The sequence below is a fragment of the Crotalus tigris genome, unplaced genomic scaffold (assembly GCF_016545835.1).
Source record: "Crotalus tigris isolate CLP2741 ecotype Arizona unplaced genomic scaffold, ASM1654583v1 scf7180000023636.1099087, whole genome shotgun sequence".
Lineage (NCBI taxonomy): Eukaryota > Metazoa > Chordata > Lepidosauria > Squamata > Viperidae > Crotalus > Crotalus tigris.
Window position 1 is genome coordinate 32,896 of NW_024100093.1, and position 20,350 is coordinate 53,245.

The following is a 20,350-nucleotide window of genomic DNA, read 5'->3' on the forward strand; positions in this document are numbered from 1 at the left end:
CTCTTGAATAGAGTCTAATTCTATTGGCTTTCAAAAGCCAATAAGAATAGATTCAACCTAAAGAGAACTAAAGAGAAATTTCCTGACAGTGAACACAATTTTAAGAACTGACTGGACAGCTATTTGTCTGGAATGGCATAGGGTCTCCTGCTTCAGGGTTGGACTAGAAGACCTCCAGGATCCCTTCCAGCCTTATTATTCTATATTTTAGGTCCTAGGTTTTCACAGAACGGATACTTCTTCTTACTAATACATACTAAATGTTACATAGTGCACATCACATTCCTTTCTTTCTAACTCGTTTTTCTAGTCATTGATCGAAATTGTCCCATGTTCTAAAGTATACTGAATCTTCTTTCTCTTTTATCTTCAATGTCAATCTGTCCATTTCTGCACAATCTAAGATTTTCTTAATTAATTCTTCCTCCAATGGTAGGTTTTCATTTTTCCAATACTGAGCAAATACTATTCTTGCTGCCATTAATACATGTAAAATTAAGTATATAGATTCTTTCTCAGAATTTCCTACTATTATGCCTAACAAAAACTATTCTGGGTTAAAGTCTACAGTAGATGTGTTTTATTTTCTCTAACCATATATGTATTCTTGACCAAAATCTTTTAGCTTTAGGACATGTCCACCAGATATGATAGTAAGTATCCGGTTTTTGTTTACATTTCCAACTTATTAGACATATTTTTAAACATTTTTGCTAATCTCACCGGTGTTAAATGCCATCTACAGTATATAACATTTTGTATTTATTTATATGTTGTCGCTTTCATTATTTTAGGGTTTCTTTCCCATAAGCTTTGCCACTTTTCTAATTCTATATTATATTCAAAGTTCTTTGCCCATATTATCATTGTTTTTTTTTTACTTGTTCTGCTTCCATCTTTAAGATTAGCAAATATTTGTAGTTTTTTTTATCAGTTTTTCATCTGTTTTCAGCAATATCTGGTCAAATTCTGTCTGTCATTGTTTTGACATCTTTTTCGTATCTCATTTGAATTTGCAAATATGACCACCATGATAAATCAGTATCCTGCTTTTCTAAATCTTATCTATACTTCAATTTCCCTTCATTGTCCAGAATATCTTTATAGGTCACAACTTTCTCATAATTAATCAAGTTAATCAATTAATCAATAGCCATCCAGGTATTTTAATATAAATTTTCACTTTTATTTTTTCCCATTCTAAGAAAAGTGCATTTCTTATATAATGATTTTGAAAACATCTATGTATTTTATTCTTCCCATACCACAGAAAGGCATGCCATCCCAGTTGTAGGCCATCCCCCTCTAGGTATAGTAATCTTTTGTGTCTAAGCATTGTCCACTCTTTTATCCATGTTAATATAGTTGGCTTTTTTTCTAAATATTAATGCACTGGTAGTTCACAATCAGTGGGAAAATTGATGATTTAAGTGAAGTGGTCACAAAGTGAAACCACAGCTGTGTTTGATCTTACTTCAGCTTTCCTTTGCTTTACAAACCTGTAAGGGTCGTAAATGTAAGGATTGGTTGTAAAGTTATTTTTTTAAATCACCACCATAACTGCAAAAGATTGCTAAAAAAAAGGCTGTTGTGAAATCAGGACTACCTGTACTTACTGTTTTCTTTGCATTATAGTAACATTATTGTGTAATAATGCAACTGCCTCCTCTTCTTCCAACCCACCACTTATTTATTTGTTCATGTATTTGCAGCACTTATATCCTACAACAATGCAAAAGAATTCTGGGCAACTTAAAAGGTTTTTTTTTTTTTTAAAAAAAATGTTTTTTAAAAAAGAACTAGCAATGAATAATTAAATCTAGAACAGTATCAAAACCAAAAATTAACTACAGAGAGTAAAAAAGAAAAGTAAAAAATAAAATAAACCCAAGAGAGGGGTCCTGGGAGGCAGCTGAGACTGACAGTGCGTCAAAAAGAAACACTTTTAACCTGTTTATGGACTTAGAAGAATGAGATCTGTATGTATTTCTAGATTCATACTCAGAGGATGCATGAATGAAGGTGAAAATACGTGTTCCAGCATAATGTTGCAGGATCCAATCTGGGTCAGTCACCAGGACTAGAGGCTTAGTCTTCCAAGCTTTCGGATTCATGCTGTTCCCTGAGGATGGGTTCCAGCACGAGTCCAAATGCTTGGATCAGAAGATTTATTTCATCCATGGTGCATAAACCTTACAAAGAGAGGGGATTTTCAGCCAGCCCTTTGAATTAAAAGACACCTGCAAAAGGTGCTTAAAGGCAGCCCTCTGTAGAGAGCAGGGTGGATTTGATTTAAATCAAGTCGATTTAAATCACGATTTAAATCATGATTTAAAACACTAGTAAAAAGGCTTGATTTAAATCAACTCGATTTAAATGATAATTTTTGAAGAGCAATTGTCATCTCTGTCCCACAGCGGCTCCTCCTCTGACCCACTGTTGACTCACCGACAGTCCCATTCACTTTAATGGGACGGCTGGTGATGCGGCAGTGAAACAACAAGGTGAGGGACATGGCGGGCAGCAAGTGAGTGGGATGCCCGCTAACAAGGGCTGCCATGATGAATCTCAAATGACAGGTCTCTTTAAATGTAAGGACTCATTCTTGCTGGTAGTTAGAATCTTTAACATTATTATTTGCAAACAAAATAAAGATTTCTTATTTAGAACAATAAGCTGTCAGGTTAGTAAAACAGTGATATCAGAATCGATTTTAAGTTAATAGGTTAATCACACATACCATGTTTTCCCCAAAATTAGACCTACCCCTAAAATAAGACCTACCCTGGTTTTTGGGGGTGGGCCTAAGCCCTACCCCCAAAATAAGCCCTAGTTAGGTCCCACTTCACTGCCGCAATGGGGCAGGAGAGCGCGTGTCGCACTGCCACCACAATGAAGCAAGGCAGGTGGGGAAGAGGTGGAGCTGCCCCATGCGCCCCACACCTCCTTACTTCGGGGTCCCCCCAGCCAGGCCATTCCTTGCTCGGCGACCTTCCCTTTCACTCCCCTCCTGAGCCGGACTACTATGCTACAGAAGATGGCCGGGGTAGGCCCGCCTCCTCTTCTGCCACATCAGAGCCAGGGGAAGGCGAATGATGGTGAAAGGCTCTGTTGTGCTGTGCGCCACTCGCCTCGTTGTGACAGCGGCGCGATGTGCCATATCTGGACTCCTGCTGTGAGTAGCAGCAGCAGAAGTGGGCTGATAGACACGGGGGCACTGCTGGGTGGGGCTGTTGGTGCTGCCACCGCGAGGTGAGGCAGATGTCAGAAAAAATATAAGACATCCCCCCAAAATAAGATCTAATGCCTCTTTTGGAGGCAAAAATAATGTAAGATCGGGTTTTACTTTTGGGGAAGCACGATAGTTGGAGAGCTACTCAAATTCTTTTATTTAATTAAAACACTTAGAGCCTGGTACAGATACATTTTTCTTCAAACAACCGTACAGTTTGTAGTGTACATAGATTTGCAAAACAATGGTATAAAAGAATATTCCTGGAATTTGTTTTATGATTTATCTCATGATTACTGTGAAATTGTGTGAATGCATCAATGCAGTGCATGTTATCTCAGCTTGCAAAGCTTGGATTCATTGAATGAGTAAATATTGCCGAATATGCAGCCTCATGCTACATAACTAAGCTCCATTTCATGCTGAATAAACTAAATTATTAATGTATCTTAAATAGAAAACTATATTTAGCATTTTATTAAAATAAATTTGATAAAAATATATATAAAAATCCAATTTAAATTAAAAAAATCCAATTATTATTATTTTTTTTAAAAAAAACATCGATTATTATTCACCCTGGTAGAGAGCATTCTGGTAGCCTAAATGGGTGACAATGAGAATGCAAGTCACTCTGGCCAGGTCTTGTTGCCCTGGGCAGGGCTGCAACTGGTTCATCCATCAAAAACTTGAGCAAAGACTCCCAGGGCCTTCAGTTTCTATCTGTTGCAAGTTGTAGACCTGCTCCTTTATGGGTAGACCCTCATTAGTCTTCAAGTACTGGGTTTGGATATCAATGACATCACCAGTTCGGCCTGGGGTAGCAATGAAAATCTGGGTATCATCAGCATATTGATGATATTGAACCTTAACCTGCCGCATGACTGCAGTTAGGTGGCTTCAAGGAAATATTAAATGCAACAGGGAAATCACCAACCCCTGTAGTAACCCACAAAGAAATAGTTCCTGGGCTCACCACCTCCACCCCAACTGAGTGGAAAAACTGACTGAAGAAGGAGTGGAACCAACAGAAGAGAGTCCTCCAATCCGCAGCTCCTTCAGGCTCTCCAGGAGCATGCAATATTCAAGCACTATTGTAACCCTGTAGAACCAAGATTTGAGAAAATTTGTGATTTTCCTAACAAAATGGTGCATTAATGGGTCATTGTAGCCAGACAGGAGCTCTTGATGTTGGTTCCTCCCTAACAGGAAATTGCCACCCAAAAGTTTGCTATTGGTTGTCAGCCACTGATGCAGTAAGAGAGTAAAACTCACAGTGTAAGTGCTAATCATGTCACTAAAGTAACATGTAGACCATGATATAGGCCAGTGATGGCAAACCTTTTAGAGACTGAATGCCCAAACTGCAACCCCAAACCCACTTTTGCATCATCGAGTGCTGGGTGGGTGTGCCCCATTAGCTGGTATGGCTCATTGGGTGGGCATGCCTGCAGTGGTAACGGCAGACTGGGTGGGACTAAAAGGTTCAATCAATCAATTCCCACTTTGCAAGATCTTTTTTTTCCTGCGAGGTTGAAATTGACTGATTGAACCTTTTATTTTTTTTGCACATGGCGGCGGAGGCCTAAAGCAAAAAGGTTTTATTAAACCCAGCTGAAGGCCTAGGACTGGGGTGACGACGCGCATGCCCACAGAGAAGGCTCTGAGTGCCGCCTCTGGCACCCGTGCCATAGGTTCACCACCACTGATAGAGGCTTTAGATTGGATTGTACTTCAGGTTTTTTTGATTTGGCTTCTCTCCTGAATCACTGTCTAGGAACTGAAATCACTGTGAAGAGTCTTGTTGTTTAAAAGACAAAGGGAACTTTCTCTTTCTTTTCTCTCTTTCTCTCTCTTCCCTCTCCCTCCTTCCTGCTTCCTACTCTTCAAAATGGAGCTTTTTTAGAAGTGAGGTTTTTAAGTCTTTTTGTATTGCTTCAAAAATCTAGATAAATGCAGTGAAGGTCTGTTAGCATTTACTGACAGCTGGATAAAGCCCACACTTTGCATTCGAGGGAACAATATTCTAAACATTTTATTTCCCTTTTTAATAGGACTTCCTGCCATTTAATTGGTCAGAATTCTCTCAGCACTTGGCTGATATTCAAAAGCAGATCCTGGAATAGCACATCCTGCTATATTCACATTTCCAACACCTTTCTTTTGTTTACTTTATTTTCACATAGGGGAAATATTATGAGAATAAATCAAAAGCAGTTTCTATTGCTGGCATGGAGTTCTAATTGAGCTTGGAGGAGCTTCTCTTTTCTGCTTCTTCTTACCACCAGTGACATTTTAATATAATTTAGAACTCATAATCTGTTGTCAAATGTAGTCGTTTTCTCCAGATGTTAATTATTATTAATGGGAACATTTGAAAAAATGTCAAGTTTATAGGCACAGCGGAATTAAAATGTAATTTCTTGGCTTGGCAGACAATTGGCAAACATCACATCAAAGTTTCAACAGCCTGTCTCCAACAATGAAAGAAGATTTTTATTTTTGCCTCAATGTATTGTGCTGCACATTTTTTCTGCACCTTTGTCATCAATTGGAGGTGCTTTTGTTTTCAAGACTGTGGGAGAAGCGCAGGCAACGCTGGGGGTCAGAGTTAAACATGTCATCACCTTAGAGTCATTACATTGCCACAAACAGTCCAAGTCCAAACCCACTTGAATTCTGTTGACCCTTACCTAGAGCCAATTTAATATTAAACTTTAGTTGACTAGATCCTTGTGTATAGGCTTGAGCAATAGGTTTTTGAACTGCAACTTAACTTATGGTCTTGATCTTGACAAGTCATGCTAATCAGATTGTTTTGCTGCTTTTGAAATAATGGCACCCATCCCTGGCATTTCTATTAGAAATAAAAATATTAATAAAGTATATGCTCCATATGAGAATGTAGTTATAACTTATAACATGTACCATCCAGCATTACAATGTTTTAACCACTGTACTGGCAGAGTATTGATTTTATATAGCACATGTATTTTTCATGCATGTGTATGTATTTATGTGTGTGTGTGTAAAATAATTAGATCTAGATTAGATTAGAAAATTTAGATATAAGCTTTTCTTGGGCTACTGGATTTTCTTTAAGACAGACACAGAAACAATTTGTTATAACTCTGTCAGCAAACTGGAATCAGTCATCTAGATTCTTTTTAGCTGACATAGATTTCATATTACAATTTTTTCCCAGGGGATTTTCATCCAAAGAACCTTAGCCATGAAGCCAAAGCAATTGTTAAATAGTCAGTTACTTTTCATTTTAGCCACAAATATTAAAGGAAAAAACCCCCACAATATTTCCACACTCAAGTGAAATAATAGAATATGATGTGACATCTGGGGCTGCTGAGGCTTACCCTTCCCAATTATATCAAGTAATGTAAACCAGTTCAATCTATGTTGTAATTGGTCATTTAAATGCCAACAACATGTTATTTGTTAGGACTTTGAAACTGTTATCAATGGAAAGAACAGAAACGGAATGCTGGGAATTAGATGAATCTTTGAATTATATGAATTTGCCCTCATGCTTCTATCCTGAGATTGTATGCTAGAACCATAGTCTAAATGTGTCTGGGCATTTTGGCCATTTGGGTCTATTTGGACTCCTGCTGAATACATGGACAACTCCATGTAGCTTTCTTGGCAAACTTTTTCAGAAATGGTTTGTTGTTGTCTATTTTCAAGGGCTGAAAATGACTGGCCCAAAATTGCATGGCTGGCTTTTGCTTAAGTAGGGTTGGAATTTTTCTACTCCTAGTCCAGCACCTTAACCACTAGACCAAGCTAGAATGGCTTGCTGCCAAATTATATATATCCCCTAACCACACAGGCCCCAATTGTGCCACCTTCACAGAATATGATGGCTTACCAGCTAGAGGAGAAATCAGTCTTCTAAATTCTATTCTATTCTATTCTATTCTATTCTATTCTATTCTATTCTATAGTGAACACATCTGGAATTTTGAGAATCCATATGTGACTTCTCCCCAAATAGCTGCTATTGGAGAAACAGCGTTAATAAAATGTCCACCATAGTTCCACACAAACTATCACAGAGCATCATTTTACAAAGAGAATCTACCGAGGAAATTGCTAACATCCAGCTCCACGCCTGCGGAAATATCGCCGGAAAACAACGAGATCCTTTTTAGTTTCTAAGCCAGACAGGAGTGCTCATTTGTAGCTTAGAGGCATGCTTGGAAGTAAGAACGATGCTGGGGGCTGCTAGATGGTCATTTAATAAATCCATGTCCAATAAAGGGGGGGGGGGGAGGAAAGGAAAAAACCATAACACTCAACTGGCACAAGGTACCAAGATAGATCTCTAAGGGAACCCAAGCTGATATTTACAGGCTAGTTAGTAAGATTATTCAGCTATCCGTCTACACTCGGGAACGGTCGAAGCGTACAATATTCTCCAATATTCTTGCACAGGATTTAACCTTTCTCGAGGGAGTTGAGGTTCGTTTAATAAAGACAAAGCCGCACCGTTCCGGGCTTAATACGACTATCCTCCCACTTTCCCCCGCGCTATCTGCCCCCCCTCCCCCCTCCTCTGCTCAGGGGGCTCCCTCAGCAAAAGTTTATCCACGCGGAGGCGCAGCGCTGACGGGGAAGCCCTCCGGCCCGCCTCCTCCTCGCGAGGGCTCCTCTCCAGGCTCCGCCCCCAGCAAAGCGCCTGGTTAAAGCGAGTTTCGGGGCAATCTGGAGAGAGGCTGGGTTCCCCCCCCCACCTTCTCCAGCTGTAGCTTTTGAATTGCCAAGGGAGATTCACGTGCCAGTTCTTTGGGAATCTGGAAGAGAGCGCTAACCGTGCTCTGCTAAGGCTAACAGAGTCTGCCCGTTTGAGGTCGTTGGGGCTTTTTCTTTTTTTCCCCCCGGTGGGTCTTTTTGCCCATCATCTAGCTGTTTCACAGAGCGTGGATCTAAGAGCAGAGCAAAGTCAGTCTGAAGCAGCATTAAGCCGTTTCTTTTTGGGGGCAAACTGCAGCAGGTAGGAGACCCACGAAAGTCGCATTTGCAGGATGCAAAGTGAAGTGTAATCATTCTCTCTCTCTCTCTCTCTCTCTCTCTCTCTCTCTCTCTCTCTCGTGATTGAGGAGTTGCAGTTGAAGTGCTAGGTAAGTGGGTAAAGAAGAGGATCAAAGCTGATGGGTTTTGTCTGTGTTTTTTTTTCTTGGAATCTTCTTGTTTTTTTTTTTTCTGAGGAAGCACCTGTGTGAGTGATTTGGGGCTGTCCTCCTGTCCATTGAGCCGGGATGCTGATCGAAGCATCTAATTGTGTTCCTGGGGCCTGAACTGTAAATCTCCTTGAGATTGGCAAGGTTTATTCCAAAGAACCAGGAATATAACACTTGTTGAATTCGTATTTCTTGGCTTTGCCAATAAATTAAAAGCAAAAAGCAACAAGAAAAAAAAAAAAAAAACCAAAACCTCACCCTGAAATCCGTGTAACTTTGGTGAATTTGGGGGTCCTTAATATTTTCTGCTGTGCCTTTATAGTCATTGTGCATCCAGAACCGAAGCTATTGAAAGTAAGGGGATGTTGCATTAAACACAATTTTTATTCTAACAGTCCTGGAATGTAAAAGGATTCTCAGATGCTTATGGTCACAGACAGGACTTGTGGACAGTCCACTACTGCTTTTATTAAAACTTAATTCAAGCAGGACAGAAAAGGCAACCCAAGGAGCAAAGTTTCCAGCTTTCTTAAACACTCAGATCCATAGCTTGAATGTACTTCTGGATTCAGCCCTGGAATGACCAGATTTTGGCAGTGACTATAAGAGCTTTGTCTTAACTAAGGTTAGTTTGGCACCATCGCCAGTTCTTAGGGATTTCATATCGGGCTGTAACACCAAATGCCTTTGCTCTATCTCATTTGGGTTGTTTTAACACACGCCACATGGAAACTTTCTTGGAAAAATCTTCAGAGGCTTCAGCCAGTCCAGCACTCTGTCAGTTGGCTGGCTCCAGAGAACAGGCAAATCCATTTCTCCAACATTTGCACTTAGGAGCTTTCTGTTTCTGCTTGCAAGTTAAGATGTTGGTTGTGACTGTACAACCTCATACAACCGTATTGTCCCAACACTGAATGTTCAGGTCCCTAGCCTATACTCTTGTCCTTCAGGAAGAAAGTAGTGGTGGTGTAAGTTGTGTAAAACTCTGCACATGAAGGCATAACATCTGGGTAGTATAACATCTGTAACTCTGTCCTCTGAAATTTCAAGGGAGAACAGATTATATATACCAGCACCATTCTGACAGGTCCTTGAGAGGAGTCCTTCCCCTGCCTTTAATACATATTTGGTGGACATATTAAAATAAACTTGGATTTAAATAAATGATGTATCTATTCCTAGTTTCTGGCGCTCTCTTCTAAGTCAAGCCAGATTAGTTCCATCTCTGTTGGCCTTCTATTAGTAGGGTATTCTATGTTCATTCAGTAAAATAGGATTAATCTAGTGCTGCTTTATTTCCTAACTAGATTTTAATCTGTGTTTTAATGTTTTATTTATAATATTTGATTGCTTTATTGTCCTCAACTTTGGAAATTTCTTTTTCATGAATAATCTGAGATGATGAATTATTTTCCAGATGATGAATTATTTCTGAATCAAAAGGAAACATTTGTCCATCTTGCAAGTAAAGATTGCTTTAATATTGCTTATGAATTTGCCTTATATTTCTTGAAGTCATCGTACATTCACACCCAACATTAAATCTTGCAGAGAATTCCACAGCTGGGCCATTACTCTGTGGAGAAATATTATATTTGATCTGTCTTGATAAATATGTTTCATTGGATTACTTTAGATTCTAGATACATTTGTGCACTGACACACATACACAGCATACTGTATATAGCTATACTGTATAGTACTGTATGTACTATTATAAACAGAGATCCCATCTTATCTTTTCTAAAAGAAAAAATAATACAAATGCTGTAACCCTGTTCATATGAAATTGTTTTAGCCTCTTAAACAGTTTGAGTGTCCTTTTCTGCATCCTTTTAACTAAATGGTGACTTCCCAAGCAGTCTCTTTTTTCATTATTTGTAGGTCCTAAGCTAGTCAAACCTATGTTTGGCTACTCTGTTGGTCTTAAGTGGGCCATCTTGTTTACTGATAATTACAAGAGCAATGCTTATTATAGAACTCAGATAACTCATCAAGCTTAAGTATGTACTTGTATAATATCATTGGCATGTGGGCAACCCATGCCTAAGAAAAGACTGGCATATTGAACGAATGCATCTGTCAGAAATGCATCTTTGTTAACTCAAAGGAGCACAACCCTGAATTTAACATGATCTCCAATTCTAAAGGATTGAAAAAAAAAAAAACCCAAAACCCTGCCAGTTAAAACTAAATGAAGTGTGGTCTGCTCAGTTTTTATATTTTGCCAACTAAGATAGCTAATTCTAAGTAAAATCGATCCTATAATTTACCCCAATGAAACGTATGTATATATGTGACACACCTTTTATTGTATTTATTTGTACTGTATGTATTAAGTATTGTTCATTAACCATTTATACTGAAAACCCTTGCCATGGTATATGTGTATGGAGATGGTCATCCAGGTCATAGCTGTCCGAAAGGTGCTTTGTTTTTCCTCAAAAGGCAACTGGACTTCCTTTGTTTTTTCTTTGCAAACGTTTAACTTCTCATCCAAGAAGCTTCTTCAGTTCCTCAGAACTAGGATGAGAAGCAAAATGTTTTCAAAGAAAAACAACAACAAGAAAGTCCAGCTGCCTTTTGAGGAAAAAAAGCCACACCTTTGGGACACCTTGTCATGATAGTGATGCTGGGTATCACACAGAGAATTAAAGCCAACAAATTATAACAATAGAACCTAAGAAACAATACGAAACATATTTGTGAGCCTAAAATTCCAACATTAATACATACAGACCAACAACGCTCCACCAACATGACTGGTTTAACCTACAGGCTCTAATAATAGATGTAGGAACATCTAGGTCTTCAATGCCTTATGAAAGTCTAGAACAGTGGTTCTCAACCTTTTTAATGCTGCGACTAACAGAACGTCCTAACCGCGCTTCGCAAAAGCCAGGAAACAGGAACTTTGCAGTATTCAACAAGCTTTATTCACTATGTTGAAACTAAGTTAGCACTGGAACGAAGCTCCATTCATTGCCCTAAATACATTCCTCCACCACACCCAGAGTACACACCCCAATTGACGGTTAATTGGTCATCTGGAATCCACCTGTCCCCCTCCCCATACCTGCCTTGTGATAGTCCTCCACCCTACCTACGCCCCGATCCAGCTAGTACTTATGTTCAAACCTTGCATTGAGTCCACGCCCCGATCCAGCTAGTACTTATGTTCAAACCTTGCATTGAGTCCATGCGTTCCGTTCACGCCAGTCTCATCCCTAATGTCCCACTCAACCTCTTCCTATAATACCCCCTCCCGGTATCCAAGTGTTGTCAGACCCAGCGTCCCAGTTCCCATCATTCACAGAGTCACGGTTCCAGCAACATAAGCCATAACAGTTTTAACAGCAGTCGGCTTCTCCATATTCCATTTCTATGTAGCCTCCGTCCGGTTATGTGCTGGCAACATAGGATGTTCATGTGACCCGTTCGGCCGCCGCTGTTGGCGATGTAGCTCATGAAGCTACCGGACCCGGCTGGAACACAGGGTTAACTGGAACATTCTGGACTTGGAAGGTAAGTATCACGCCGGGTCTGACATTTGGCCCCCCTCACCACAGGGCCCCCTGAAGGTGAGAAATGGGAAATTGATTAATCATGCCAATGTTCACATACAATAACCTTTCTAGTCACCCCCTGGTTTGTGTGGTAGTGCTCTGTGATACCGACGGATTAGATCAGGGGCGGATATATCGTGTTTTTCCACCCAAGAGGCTTTGGACAGAGGGTATCCCTTCCACAATATCAGATAATAGAGTCTACCCCCCCTTACTCGCGAATCAATTATGTCCTGTATTTCATATCGTCCTGGCGTAACAGTAGTCGAGGACTACTCAACCGGTCGTAAGTTGAGGACTACTCAACTGGTGCAGCACCGTTTGCAGAATGGAACTTTTGGCAGGCTCAGCAGGGCAGAGACAGCCTGGACAATTCCTATTGGCTTTTGAAAGCCAATAGAATTAGACTCTATTCAAGAGAGTCTATTATATTGGCTTTCAAAAGCCAATAGAATAAAAGGGAGTAGCACAGCTAAGGAAAAGGGGAAAAAAATGGCGGACTGCGTTGTTTGGCGACCCCCGTGAAATGGTCGTTCGACCCCAAATGGGGTCCCGACCCACAGGTTGAGAATCACTGATCTAGAAGAGTTGGGCCCCTGCTGATATCTCAGGATTGCTATGCCATAGAACATGTGTATGTCAAAGGATCAGGTAAAAAAAAGTTATATTAGTTGAATGAATTACTAATCCAAGCTATTTGCCTATAAAGTAAGGCTTCCATTTATAAAATTAAATGATTGATTCCCCAGTGTGCATTATACCATTCATTTTGTGTCCCAGATACTTTTCTCTTTCCTTCCTCTTTTCACCAGGATGGAGCTGTGGGATAAGGAGATGAGATGGCTGCTCTGAGAAGAAGGGATAAGAGACAGGGAGGAACAAAACCAGTGATGATAATGATACTGTTTAAGTAGAAGTAACTGAACAGGGAAGGAGAGATGAGAGAGATGCCCGGCTTAGACAGTACAAAAAGGATTAAAATTCAGCAGGCAGATAGTGCCTTCCAGCCAATGGCTAATCCTCAAAGGGTTTCTGCACTTTTAAGCAGCATATCTATAGGTATCTATACCAGGATTTTCCACCTGGGCTTGGTTTCAGCAGAATCTTTTATTCTTTGCAAATGTAGAATGAGCCCTTCCCCAATGCTTAAGAAATGATGGTGGGAAGGAGGGAATTCATGCTTTATTTATCTGCATTGCTTCATGTATTTGTACTAGCCACTCTCACTCTTGAGCAACTGGTAATGTTCCTGACTCTTGCTTGGGCACACCGGTGCTGATATTGGCTACTGAGCTGCTATGAGCTGTTAATTAAAGCTTTCCTCAGTGTCCTGGAATGTCTGATACAGCGTTCTTCCAATGCAGCATAGGACATTTTTGTTTGAAAGTTTATCTTTGTTCACTCTTGGGGCCAGCTAAATCTGCAGCCTGAGGGGGTTGGGAAGAACAAATGTTGGCCCATATAAAAACTCTACTGACACTTGGTCCCATACCAGAACTAATGTGTAATTGTAAAATTATTGAGTTTGTAGGTCTTAAATTTAGGTCTTTGGTAAGTTACTCTGTGTTGGAATTATGAACTGTTTCACTCATTGTACTAACATACAATTGAACTGTGGTTTGTTACATCACAATTGTGTAGATTTATATACCTTATATACTTTACTCATAAATCTACAATTGTGTAGATTTATATACCTTATATACTTTCCTAGCATCCTCTGGGAACTCTGGGTCCCCCACCTCACTCAGTCAATAAAAAGTAATGGCTTTTTAAAAATCAGTTGCTATAGAAAACAATTTATAATCTGCCTTGGAGGCTAGTTCAATTATCACTTTAAGGCTAGATTCATACATTATTCTGAAGCTATCTTATATCCAATCATGTTTATCGAACATGCCATGATGGACTGGGCTTCCTAACACTTTAAATCTTAAATTTATAGTTTACAATCCATAAAGGATGGCTTTACACAATATCCTTGGTTAAAACCAGATAAATGCTAATGTATGGCATAGCAAAATTTTTTTGCCAGTAAACTAACAAAGAGGTGGAACTGGGTGTGAGGAATAACTATATGTATTTTCTACCAATGTTTTTTTTTTCTTATAAAGCATAACAGTTAGCTGGAAGTAGGAATTGTAGATTCTTGATCAAGATGATCTTCCTAATATTATTGCAATAGTATGTTAATTATGATGCTTTGTCTCTTATGGCATTAGAATTGACCTTGTGGCTTTAGCTCTTGGATATTTTAATCTGATACCTAAAGGTTTTAACCACAGCTGTAAAAATATCATAAATACACAAGACTGGAATAAACTGGAGAGTTAAGTTGGCCCAATAAAATAGTTGTGCAGAATTTGTGCAAACTTGGTTGGGGTGGGGCCCTGGCTACCTATAATGTTGTTGTTAATTGCGAAGTCGTGTCTGACCCATCGCGACCCCATGGACAACGTTCCTCCAGGTCTTCCTGTCCTCTACCATCTTCTGGAGTCCATTTAAGTTCACACCTACTGCTTCAGTGACTCCATCCAGCCATCTCATTCTCTGTCGTCCCCTTCTTCTATTGCCCTCAATCTTTCCCAGCATTAGGCCCTTCTCCAGTGAGTCCTTCCTTCTCATTAGGTGGCCAAAGTATTTGAGTTTCAACTTCAGGATCTGGCCTTCTAAAGAGCAGTCGGGGTTGATCTCTTCTAGGACTGACCGGTTTGAACGCCTTGCAGTCCAAGGGACTCGCAGGAGTCTTCTCCAGCACCATAGTTCAAAGGCCTCAATTCTTTTGCGCTCCGCCTTTCTTATGGTCCAACTTTCACAGCCATACATTGCAACTGGGAAAACCATGGCCTGGACTATACGCACTTTTGTTGGCAGGGTGATGTCTCTGCTTTTTAGAATGCTGCCTAGATTTGCCATAGCTTTCCTCCCCAGGAGCAAGCGTCTTTTAATTTCTTGGCTGCAGTCCCCATCTGAGGTGATCTTGGAGCCCAGAAAAATAAAATCTGTCACTACCTCCATTTCTTCCCCATCTATTTGCCAGGAATTGAGAGGGCCGGATGCCATGATTTTGGTTTTCTTAATGTTGAGTTTCAAGCCAACTTTTGCACTCTCCTTCTTCACCCGCATCAAGAGGCTCTTTAGTTCCTCTTCACTTTCTGCCATCAGAGTGGTATCATCTGCATATCTTAGGTTGTTGATATTTCTCCCGGCAATCTTAATTCCAACTTTTGATTCATCTAGCCCTTCCTTTCTCATGATGTGCTCTGCATATAAGTTAAATAGGCAGGGCGACAGTATACAGCCTTGCCGGACTCCTTTTCCAATTTTGAACCAATCAGTGGTTCCGTGTTCAGTTCTCACTGTTGCTTCTTGACCCGCATATAGGTTTCTCAAGAGACAAATGAGATGGTCTGGTACTCCCATCTCTTTAAGGACTTGCCACAATTTGTTGTGATCCACACAATCAAAGGCTTTTGCATAGTCAATGAAGCAGAAGTAGATGTTTTTCTGGAACTCCCTAGCTTTCTCCATGATCCAGCGTATGTTGGCAATTTGATCTCTAGTTCCTCTGCCTCTTCGAAATCCTGCCTGTACTTCTGGTAGTTCTCGATCCACATACTGCTGGAGTCTAGCTTGTAGGATTTTAAGCATAACTTTACTAGCATGTGAAATGAGTGCAATGGTGCGATAGTTTGAACATTCTTTGGCATTGCCTTTCTTTGGAATTGGAATGTAAACTGACCTTTTCCAATCCTGTGGCCACTGTTGAGTTTTCCAAATTTGCTGGCAAATTGAGTGTAGCACTTTTACTGCATCGTCTTTTAAGATTTTGAATAGCTCAGCTGGAATACTGTCACCTCCACTAGCTTTGTTGTTGCTCAGATTTTCTAAGGCCCATTTCACTTCACATTCTAGGATGTCTGGTTCGAGGTCAATGACCATCTCATTGTGGTTATCTGGGATGTTAAGCTCATTCTTGTATAGTTCTTCTGTGTAGTTTTGCCATCTCTTCTTAATCTCTTCTGCCTCTGTTAGGTCTCTGCCATTTTGGTCCTTTATCATGCCCATCTTTGCATGAAACGTTCCCTTCATATCTCCAATTTTCTTGAAGAGATCTCTGGTCCTCCCTATTCTGTTGTTTTCTTCTATTTCTTTGCACTGTTCATTTAAGAAGGCATTCTTATCTCTTCTAGCTACTCTCTGGAATTCTGCATTCAATTGGGTGTATCTTTCTCTTTCTCCTTTGCCTTTCGCTTCCCTTCTTTCCTCAGCTATTTGCAAAGCTTCCTCAGACAGCCATTTTGCTTTCTTGCATTTCTTTTTCTTTGGGATGGTTTTAGTTGCTACCTCTTGTACAATGTTGCGAACTTCCATCCATAGTTCTTCAGGCACTCTGTCTATCAGATCCAGTTCCTTAAATCTATTTGTCACCTCTACTGTATATTCATCAGGAATATGATTTAGTTCATACCTGAGTGGCCTAGTGCTTTTCCCTACTTTTTTCAATTTAAGCCTAAATTTTGCAACGAGAAGCTCATGATCTGAGCCACAGTCAGCTCCTGGTCTTGTTTTTACTGACTGTATAGAGCTTCTCCATCTTTGGCTGCAGAGCACATAGTCAATCTGATTTCTATGTTGACCGTCTGGTGATGTCCATGTGTAGAGCCGTCTCTTGGGTTGTTGGAAAAGAGTGTTTGTTATGACCATCGTATTCTCTTGACAAAATTCTATTAGCCTGTGCCCTGCTTCATTTTGTACTCCAAGGCCAAACTTGCCTGTTATTCCGGTTATCTTTTGGCTTCCTACCTTAGCATTCCAATCCCCCATGATGATAAGGACATCATTTTTTGGTGTTAATTCTATAAGGTGCTGTAGGGCTTCATAGAACCGGTCAATTTCATCCTCTTCAGCACCAGTGGTTGGGGCATAGATTTGGACTACTGTGATATTGAATGGTTTGCCTTGGATTCGAATAGAGATCATTCTGTCATTTTGAGGATTGTATCCCAGTATTGCTTTTCCTATTCTTTTATTGACTATGAAGGCTATTCCATTTCTTCTGAGGGATTCTTGCCCGCAGTAGTATACCTGATGGTCATCTGAGTTAAATTCACCCATTCCTGTCCATTTTAGTTCGCTGATTCCTAAGATGTCGATGTTCAGTCTTGTCATCTCTTTTTTGACTACGTCTAGCTTGCCTTGATTCATGGATCTTACATTCCAGGTTCCTATGGAGAAAAAATCTTTACAGCATTGGACTTTCCTTTCACCACCAGATATATCCACAGCTGAGCGTCCTTTCGGCTTTGGCCCAGTCGCTTCATTCTTTCTGGCGCTACTAGTACTAGCCCTCTGCTCTTCCCCAGTAGCATATTGGACACCTTCCGACCTGAGGGGCTCATCTTCCAGCGTCATATCTTTTTGCCTTTTAGTACTGTCCATGGGGTTTTCATGGCAAAGATACTGGAGTGGTTTGCCATTTCCTTCTCCAGTGGATCACATTTTGTCAGAACTCTCTGCTATAACCTGTCCATCTTGGGTGGCCCTGCACGGCATAGCTTATAGCTTCATTGAGTTACGCAAGCCCCTTCGCCACGACAAGGCAGTAATCCATATAAGTAAGAAAGCATAAGGAATCCTAGTAAATGTATATATAGTCACTTAGAACTGAAATAGGACTGAGCAGGACATTTATTGCTATAACACTGAGAGAAAAGTTATTTTGGCACAGTCAGAGATAAACAATTACTTTTGAAATTATTCCTAGATCTTGGAGTGCCAGATAGTTAAAAGTGAAAAAAAAGCAGTCTTAAAGCAATGCTGATTAATGAAAACCTCAGCACTTTATATAATATTAAAATGTTATCTGCCTTACATTTGCTACAGCTAAAGATTTTACTTTGCAGTAATTTCCAATCCCTTTTTCAATCTAGTTGCTGCTGTGATGTAACAATAGAATTGAAATTAATAGCACAAGTTCAGAGTAATTAGATTTAATTGTTTCCTATTTTTAAATTGAAACCCTATTTTTAAAGCTGTGTTTCGAAGAGCAGTTGCACAACATGCAACCTCACCCTTAGGCTGCTCAACTTTCAAATGTCATCTCTCAATATGGATTCTCCATCCAATTCCCAGCCTAATCAGATCCAAAAGCCAAGGATGCTTTCAAACAAGAAATTATGGATGGGACTGCCTAAGGTGATATTGCAGCACTTAAATATGTTACGTCTTTGAAGTGGCCTGCTCAATACAAATGAACCTCCCAATTAGAAAAATAGACAACTTATATGCCTCAGCATCCTAGAAAGGCTTTTTTAAAAGTTCGATTTGAACAACTGGACTCCATGGTAAGATACGGAAAGTTTCAAGGAGCCAGTTTGGTCTAGTCTAGTGGTTAAGGTACCAGGCTAGAAACTGGGAGATGGTGAGTTCTAGTCCCCCCCCCAGCCATAAAAACCAGATGGGTTTCACTCTCAGCCCAACCCACATCAGGGAGGTTGTGAGGAAAGTGGGGGGAGAAAGATGTGTTAGATATGTTCACCACTTTGAGTTATTTGTAAAAACAATAAAGGCAGGATATAAATAAATAAAATAAATAATACAAATTTTTGTAGGCGTTGTTCAATTATAGACTGGAGGTTTGCTGATATTTGGACTTGATTGAAACATCATGTTTTGTGGTACTGACCCCAGTGCTTCCAATGGAACTTATATTTATGAAAATAAATTGGGGTTATGATTTTCTCAGTACAAATAATGCATATATTTTGAATATGTTAGTCACACTGAGTTCCAGTCCCCCTATTATTTGTGATAAATAACTTTAATATTGGGCCCAATCTCTCATTCCCAAAATAGGAAAGCTTTCTTCTATAGCTAATGTGGATAAGGTGGCAATTGGAGAGAAATTTAAGGAAAAGTGGAAGTAAATTTAAAGTTACTTCAATGCATTGGACTTAGTCCAGTTTAAAACAGCACAGCAACTGTTAAATTATCATCTCTGGCACTAAGGCTCAATCTCTGTATCTTTTGGTAGCCCAGCTGCCTTAATATACCTGTAGACTGTAAATATGCTCCAGCATAGAAGATGTTGTCACTTGAGATTACGTCATTGTTGTGTCCTGAGCCTGCAAAAGCAGGCTCGGGACATTGCTACGGTCCCGGGGTTTCTGCAAGCTGCCCGGGTCCAGACTGAGAGGCGCCAGCCTTGCGCGCATGCGTGAGGCGCAAAAGCGCGCCATTAACTGTTGCTGTTTTGCCCAGGGATCCAGACACTAAAAAGGAGGCCTGCGAGCCTCGCTGTTGGAGTGAGCAGAAGGAGAAATAAAGAGTTGTTGATTCTACCATGTGTGATCTTCATTCGCCATCGAATGAAGGACTTAACACTGGCAATGAAGGTGGGATGCTTACAAGCTTAAAAGAAGAAAAGCTGTAAGACTTACCCAAGGAATCCTGAAGAAGGGAAGACGGTGTTAAACTCAGCGTTCTAGCCTGTCAGTACAGCATCGCTGGAGGTAAGCTCGGCTGATAGACCCCTTCCCAAAAGAAGCTAGGATGGCAAAGATTGGTCGTTTATCCAAATTTGATGTCTCACACCCAGAGAGATGGGAGTCCTACGTTGCAAGAGTAGATAATTATTTCAGGGTAAACCAGGTCAGAGAAGATGGCTTGAAGGCTGCAACTCTGTTGTGTGTCTGTGGTCAAGATGCGTTTGAAATTGTGGAAAATCTGGCATCCCCTGCTCCTCTGGAGTCTGTAACATATACAGACTTAAAGAAGTTATTGAAAGAACATTTCCAGCCCAAGTTGTCTGTTATTGCGTGGAGACACACGTTTGAGCAAAGGGACCAGAGGGCAGGCAAATTGGCTAAGGAGTTTATTGCGGCCTTGAGGTGAGCAGCCAAACCGTGTGAGTTCAAAGATCTGGAAGAAAGGCTGAGAGATCGTTTTGTATGCGGGTTAAGGAACAGAGACTTACAGCAGAGGATCTTTGCAAAGGAAGACATCTCTTTCCAAGATGCTCTTAGAGAGGTGACGGCTGAGAAAGCAGCAGGTGGGGCAGTCAAGAATTTGCGGCCCATCAGAAACAATCCGGAGGCAGCCACCATTCACCATGAGGGCGTTCAAGATGGATCGGAAGAAGATCCTGAAGAAGAGGTGGATCGGCTTTACCAGACAGCAGAAAGAAGGCAGAAGGAAGGTAAAGAAAAGGCCCCAGCAGCGCCTAAATGCTTCGGGTGTGGAGGACGCCATAAGAGAACTGACTGCAGGTTTCGTTCCGCCATTTGCAGAGCGTGTGGCAGGCAAGGCCACATAGCATCCGTTTGTTTGGGTCGCCAGAAAGTATAACCTCG

The 20,350-nt window shown here is 40.5% G+C and overlaps 1 protein-coding gene across 3 annotated transcripts in view; it reads left to right on the plus strand.

The window, feature by feature from the left end:
• Window positions 1-7,983: 7,983 nt before the first annotated feature.
• The window catches only part of COL21A1 (collagen type XXI alpha 1 chain), a 103,446-nt gene continuing 91,079 nt past the window's right edge, over window positions 7,984-20,350 (plus strand). For 2 of the 3 annotated variants that reach the window (XM_039320348.1, XM_039320353.1), the window contains exon 1: window positions 7,984-8,243. The gene's annotated coding sequence lies outside the window, so the exon portion shown is untranslated. Of the gene's footprint in view, window positions 8,244-12,755; window positions 13,056-20,350 lie in introns of those variants that run through there. The other variant, XM_039320350.1, reaches the window with a different exon arrangement.